Raw genomic sequence first — 7,632 nt, forward strand, 5'->3', positions numbered from 1 at the left:
CCATGTGTGGGCCCCACTTTTTTCACTTTTCCCCACTTTTTACACCCTAAATCTAAAAGTAAATAAAAAAAAATTAAGTGGGCATTTGGCAAATTAGTTTTGGAAGGTGCCTCTTTTGCCAATTATTCCCTAGCATTTGACATACTTCTGCTCATGCTATTCTGTTCTCTTTGGTGTGAAATTCCTCCATGTAGTGTCAACGTAAAATTGTTTCAACTGGACTCTTTTTTCCCCTAAGAGACATTTACATCATACAATCCGCAGTTGATACAAGTACGATCACGTAGATGGACTTATAAGGGCGTATGTTGGACCCAAGACTTGGTGTGTGCAAATGAAGTGCAAATGAGGGAGTAAAAAGGCTCCAAAACAGCCCACATTCTACACACCTAGGGCGCCTAAAGTGAAGCAATTTACTAAGGGTTCTTTTGGACATTTCACACTATTTTGTAACCTACTACAAATAGAATATGTTAGGTCATTTACTACTTAGTTTTTGAAGATTATTGAAAGTTGTAACATTGAAACACTCTTTCTTGTGAGAAAGGCCTCTTGGCCAAAACAATGTAACTAAGGTTTTCGACTTGAGTGTGGAATTACTTGTGTTGGATTCAAGCTTGGAAATATTGGATGCTTGGGAGATTAAGGTCCCACTTGTACCAACGTAAGAGATAGGTGAATTGTTGTGAGTAGTGTTAAGGGTCTAAGATTGGAATATGTTCTTGGGTTCTTAAGATTATTCCTTCATGTAGTCTATCTATCTATCCTTTTGTTTATTGTAATCTTGTAACCGTTGTGTGTCTTGCTTGTGGAGCCCGTGGGTATTGTTTTAATATTGTTATTGCTCTTCGTGTTATTCATCCTGTGTTGATAATATTAGTTTTTAGTGGCTATTTAGGTGTTGAAGAACACCCCTATCTCATGTATTATTGTCCTTGTTTGTGAATCCGAGTGTGGTCATCAAAATGGTCCTCGGCTCTTTGAACTTGTGGACTGATTTTGGTGTTTGTTTTGTGCTCCCTTGTCTTTTTTGTATCATTTGGTATCAAAGAATGGATTTATATTGTTCCTACAAGATCAATCTTGGGCTTGCTTATTAGAAAAATAAAAAAAAAGTGTTAGAAAACTGAAAAATAAAAAAGAATCAAATCTGTCCGTGTTTGTGTTCTTGGCCAAAAATTGTGTTATTGTTATGTCTTGGTCGAGATTTTTACTTGTTTTTTTATTTCTAGTATTAGTTTTCTTCATATCTAACACTCTCGAGTCTAAATCTAAATTTGAGCTTGAAATGTTGATCTTGTTATTGTGAACATAACTTGACCGATTGTGTTGGCATTGTTGTTGTGGCTTCATCTTTAGCCGTGTATTGGTGACATTTTTGATTGTTGTGGACGTTGAAATTGTTGTTCTTAATCTTGGAAGTGAATGTTGTTATAAATTTGTGGACTAAGAATATTTTGTTGAAGTATTGTAGTCTTGGCCATGTGAGACATTGTTGTTGTGGGGTTGGCTGTGTGAAAAATTATTGGTGTTCTTGGAGATTATTGTTGTAGTTCTTGGTGTTGTTTTTGTTGTTTTTGATGTTCATCACCATCTTCATATATTGTTGAAGATAAAGTGAATGCTAAATCCAAAAAGTTGAAGGAAAAAGGTGTATTATTTGTTAGTCTTGAAAGGCACTACAACCAACCAAGACCTATCAATCAAGTCTCAACCACTTTCCAACACTTTTTCATAATTTAAGGAACCATGTTTTAAAGAGAAGTACAAGAAAAAGTCAAGTATTGAAAATTGAAAATTGAAAAAGGCTCTAAGTCTTATTTTTTTCCTCCTAAAACAAAATTCCACCAATCCAAATTAAATTTTTGACCAAGACATGAACATTTGAGAATAACAATTCGTTAGAAAAACCGCAACCAATACGTGGCTGCCACTTCATTAAGTTACAGTTCTTGCATCAAATTTTGGCTCAAATTTCAGATTTCGTAGTTTTCGTTTGTTGTTCCTTAGTTTCAATTTCGTTGGTTCCAATACTAATTGGAAAACTAGTACTCATCTACTAGATTGTTAGTTAGTCTTTGTGTTCGTTCATTCATGTTTAGCATTTGTTGTGTGCTTTTCTATTTTGTGAATTCGTTTTATCTTGTTGGTTCAAGTCCGTAAATAAATTTTCTTTGAGTCAACTCAAATGAAAATCTATTTCGGGCAAGAGAATACTCAACCCTCAATCACTCGTGAAGTACAAGCCGACTTACAACACTTATGAAACCAAGTATGAGACAATCAAGTGTGTGAGAGTGTGGTGAGGTTGTTTCGAACTAACTTGTGTTTTGTTTTGTAGGCTTGTTCTTTTTTTTTCTTTATAGGTACAATTACAAGGGAACCCACGGCTTTAACCTCTCAACACATGGACAACAATGTCACCAATTTCATTTTGTCCTACCTTGACACTATGTTCCAAGACCTAGCTATGACAAATAAAAGGTTGGATCATATGGCAGGTCAAAGGGAGCAAATGGAATTCCCGGACACACATCAAGAGGAAGTCCATAGTTCGTGTGAGCTACGAGGTAAAACCGTTATCCCCTACACTCCTATAAGCTTAGAATGTTGTGATGTGGCCAGTAGTGGCCAATTGGATGTAGTTACGGATTTACCTAGAACAGAGGTGTTTAAGTCTCCCTATGGTGATACTCTTAGTGATGTTAGGTCATGTGAATACCACACTCTTGTTGTAAGTATGCAAACACTAGTTGATCCTTTAAATGATGAAATTGATTTTTCTTGTAAGAATGATTTATGTCCATCTAGTGCTAGACCTTATAACTTGAACAAGGTTCCATTACCAATTAACAAGAGTACTCACACACTAGTGGACCCTTGTGAAAACCAAGGTGATTCTATGTTGGTATACGGGTTACCACCAACTAGTGAGGGCGTGCAAAATAATCAATCAGGTGAAGATGACCTTGATTTGTTTGAAAGTATAGGAAACCCTAATTGTAATTGTACTTGTGAAAATGGTTTTGGTCGTAACCCCTTGGCTGCCCATGATGGTGTGAAGCTAAGCATGGGTTACCCTTTTGAAATGGAGTATGACCGAAATCCATGCCCATGGTTACTTCTTCCATTTGACTCCGGTGCCATCTTAGAGTATGGTAGGAGTAGTCTCGACCTTTGTTTTTTATTTCTTAAGTGTGATCCCTTTGCTGCCCATGATAGTTTATGTCTATGTAGGGACTATTCTCATGAAAAAAAAAGAGTTACATGCCTAGAAATGCTATCTACTCCCTTTTCGTGTATTTCCTATCTTGACTAATGACGATGAACTTGAAATTAGTAAGTACTTACATGAGGACACCCTGGTTGGAGTTGACTTGTGTGATACCTTTCTCTATCCTCTTTGTGCTCATGATATTTTCCATAGTATATAGAGGGTATGCCTAATTTTGAGGACGACACCATAGGGGAAAGTAGGATTGGCCGAGACCTAAGCCCTTGGTTACGGCTACCATTTGATCCCGGTGCCAACTTAGGATGGGAGAGGATTATTCTCGATTTAGGCTTATTTTGTTTTGATGTTTATCCGATCTGCTTCCGTTGTAACATTTGTACTAGTCATTCCATGTTTAATACAAAGGAGCCGTGGATATACTTCAAATTTGTTCCCCCCGGTATGGCATATTGATGTGTTATTTTGCTAACCCTAACCCTTATGTCATGAGGATGTGTGCTTTTTTGTCTTCTCTTGATTTTGCAAGGTATGGATTTGAGGTCGAATCCTTTTCAAGAAGGGGAGGATGATATAAGTACGATCACGTAGATGGACTTATGAGGCTGTATGTTGGAACCGAGACTTGATGTTTGCAAATAAAATGCAAAGGAGGGCCTAAAAAGGCTCCAAACCAGCCCATATTCTACACACCAAGGGCACCTAAAGTGAAGCAATTGACTAAGGGTAAGGGGTGTTTTGGACATTTCATACTATTTTTGTAACCTACTATAAATAGAATATGTTAGGTCATTTACTACTTAGTTTTTGAAGATTATTGAAAGTTGTAACATTGAAACACTCTCTTTGGTGAGAAAGGCCTCTTAGCCAAAATAATGTAACTAGGGTTTTCGACTTGAGTGTGGAATCACTCTTGTTGTATTCAAGCTTGGAAACGTTCGATGCTTGGGAGATCGAGGTCCTCTTATACCAACATAAGGGATAGGTGAATTGTTGTGAGTAGTGTTAAGGGTCCAAGAGTGGAATATGTTCTTGGGTTCTTAAGATTATTCTTTCATGTAGTCTATCTATCTATCCTTTTGTTCATTGTAATCTTGTAACCGTTGTTTGTCTTGCTTGTGGAACCCGTGAGAATTATTATAATCTTGTTATTGTTCCTCTTGTCCTTCATCTTGTGTTGATAATATTAGTTTGTGGTGGTTGTTTAGGTGTTGAAACATGCCCCTATCTCATGTATTGTTGTTCTTGTTTGTGAATCTGAGTGTGGTCATCAAAGGTTCCTCGGCTCTTTGAACTTGTGGACTGATTTTGGTGTTTGTTTCATGCTCTCTTGTCTTTCTTGTATCAGCAGCCTACATGATAGGAATATCAACCTTCTAAAGTTTATTGGATATTCGTGTAATGTCACTGAAAACACTTGCTTATGTGAATTATACCTTTTGGGTTGCTGTGATGGTGCTTATACTTTTATACTGTTATCACCTTCCTTTTATCACCTTCCTTTTGTCAAGCTATCTTTCCTGCCTATATTTTGTTTTGGTGTTATAGAGATTTATTGTCTCTGTTTGAAGCTATTCATGTGAATTATTGTCCAGGTTTTTATGATGGAGCCACCGGAGACATTGCTTGTGATACGTACCACAAATACAAGTTCTATACAGTCTTTCAAATGGCATTGTAGGACTAGAAGTTTTAACAGAAGGGATCAATAATCTTACAAACATGATAAACATGTCTGATTTTTCATTATTAAATGATAAGGTGTTCTGTAGAAAAATTAATACAGATGCAAAATTATAGACACAGAGTGATTCTTGATAATTCATTATTAAATGATAATTCTACTTAGCATTCTTGTCCTGCATATACAATAAAAGTTAAGTTAAAACTCATCTTTCATTTCTTGATTCTTTAGGTTACTCTGTGCTGAATTGAATTCTGTTCTTATATTAACAGATTTTCATTTACTTTCACTATTAAGCACACTATTTCCTTATAAGAAATTTTGTATAAGGATCTTCAAGAAGAGTCCTCTTTTGTTCCCGTTCAACAATTTTCTATAGAATTTCCAAGCTATCTGGAATGAGAATTTTGTTTGATCATGTTAGTTAATTGGTACCAGGAAGATGTACAACTCATGGTGGACATTGGCTTTGAAGCATATAGATTTTCGATATCATGGTCAAGGCTGATTCTTAGTAAGCTTTTCTGTGATTCTAACTTCTCCACAACTATTCATACTTGTACCAAAAGTTCTCACACATCGATGCCACTCTCTATCCAGATGGAAGAGGACCTGTCAATCCAAAGGGGTTACAATATTACAACAATCTCATTGATGAACTTATCAGCCATGGCCCATGGTTAGAAACAAACATATTGCACACAAGTAGCATTTACTAAACAATCTCTTTAAGGCTATTGCTAATAACACAATGTTTGGTCACTGATTGAAGTTCTAGCCTCACATCATCTTTTGATATTTGTCATTGTTTAAGGATACAACCACATGTCACATTATATCACTGTGACCTACCTCAAGCACTTGAAGATGAAAATGTGGGATGGCTTCGCAGAAAGATAGTGTGTATTAATTTCTAGTTATTTATATGCCAAATTTAAGTTATATAACCATGAAACAACATGATTTGACTGCAAAAGAATTGTTCAGGAAGGACTTTACAACATTTGCTGATGTGTGCTTCAAGGAATTTGGGGACAAAGTTTTGCATTGGACTACCATAAATGAGGCGAACATACTTTCCTTTGGCGGTTATGATAATGGACTGATACCCCCAAACCACTGTTCTACACCATTTAGATCCAATTGTACTGGTGGTAATTCGTCAACTGAGGTTTACATTGTAGGTCATGATATGCTTCTTGCACATTCTTCTGCAGTTAGACTATACTAGAGGAAACACAAGGTATCATGTTGAAATTTGTTATACATAATATTGATGTTAACTTTAATTTTTTCTCAGCTGAGAAAATCAGAATAAACAAATAATCATATTCTCTAGTACTAAGAGGGTTATGAAGATTTGTAATATATTTAAAGAGAAGTGGTTTACAATTGGAATGACATGTTCTATCGCAGTCCGTTCAGCAGGGTTTCGTGGGAATTAGTGTCTATGGTTCTGGGTATCTTCCTTACACAAACTCAACGGCTGATGTAATTGCAGTCAAACGAATCTACGATTTTTATATTGGTTGGTGAGTTGCATATGCTCTCGTATATTTTCTTCGCCAAGATAGATATCCCTTTAAGTCAAACTACATTGTCAACTTTCATATTCTTTTGTTTTATGATTACTTTTAATTGCTAGGTTGGTTTCAAGATTTAATGTTCTTTATTCATTGCAAGTTTATTAAACCCCTGATATTTGGAGACTATCCTCAAATAATGAAGAAAAATGTCGGGTCAAGACTTCCTAGGTTCTCCAAAAGTGAGTCAGAGCTAGTTAAGGGTTCACTAGACTTCATAGGTCTGAACCATTATAATCAAGTATATGCCAAGGACAATCCCACCTCACTCGAAGAAGATCTCAGGGACTTTACTATGGACACAGGAGTAGAGATTTTACGTATGAATCTACAATGCTTGCCAAGTCAATGTTGTTTATCCCAAGTTGAATCTCATCACTATTTATTTCTTGTTTTGTTGGAAAGTGTTGTTATCTAGACGTTGGTTTAAATTGCTTGAAGCTCCTCGTTCTATTTGAGTTTCTTTTTTATTTCATTTGGTGGAAGGAGGGAACAGTTCCAGTGATATTGCATTCAACTAACCTTTAATCCTTTGTGTGGAAGTGAGGCTTTACTCAGGCCATTCCCAAGAGAGGAAGTTTCAAATATCTTGGATCTTTAATCCAATGAAATGGTGAGATCGATGATGATGTCATACATTGGATTGATGCGGGGTGGATGAAATAAAGGCTCGCCTCCGGAGTTTTGTGCAATAAGAATGTACTACCAAAATTTAAAGGCAAGTTCTGCAGAGTGGTGGTTAGGCCGATATGCTGTATGGAATAAAGTGTTGGTCAGTTAAAATCTCTCATATTCAGAAGATGAAAGTTGTGGAAATGAGAGTGCCAAGGTGGATGCATGAGCATAGTATGAGTAATATTGTAATAAGATTAGCAATGAAAATATACGGGACAAGAGAGAGTGACTTCCGTGATGGACAAAAAGAAAAAAGAAACGATACTAAGATGGTTAGGGCATGTGAAGAGGAAATTCACAATTGCCCCAGTGAGGAGGTGTGAGAGGGTGATAGTGGTGTATTTAAGGAGAGGTAGAAGTATGATGAAAAAGTTGGGGAGCAGTGATTAGACAAGACATGTAACTTTTTCAGCTTACCGAGGACATGACCTTAGATAGGAGGACGTGAAGGTCGAGGA

The 7,632-nt window shown here is 36.5% G+C and overlaps 1 pseudogene; it reads left to right on the forward strand.

Moving 5' to 3' along the window:
- The first annotated feature begins 5,043 nt into the window (after positions 1–5,043).
- On the forward strand, positions 5,044–7,429 carry LOC124896621 (annotated as a pseudogene).
- Positions 7,430–7,632: the final 203 nt, after the last annotated feature.

This window comes from Capsicum annuum, chromosome 3 (genome assembly GCF_002878395.1).
Source record: "Capsicum annuum cultivar UCD-10X-F1 chromosome 3, UCD10Xv1.1, whole genome shotgun sequence".
Taxonomy (NCBI): domain Eukaryota; kingdom Viridiplantae; phylum Streptophyta; class Magnoliopsida; order Solanales; family Solanaceae; genus Capsicum; species Capsicum annuum.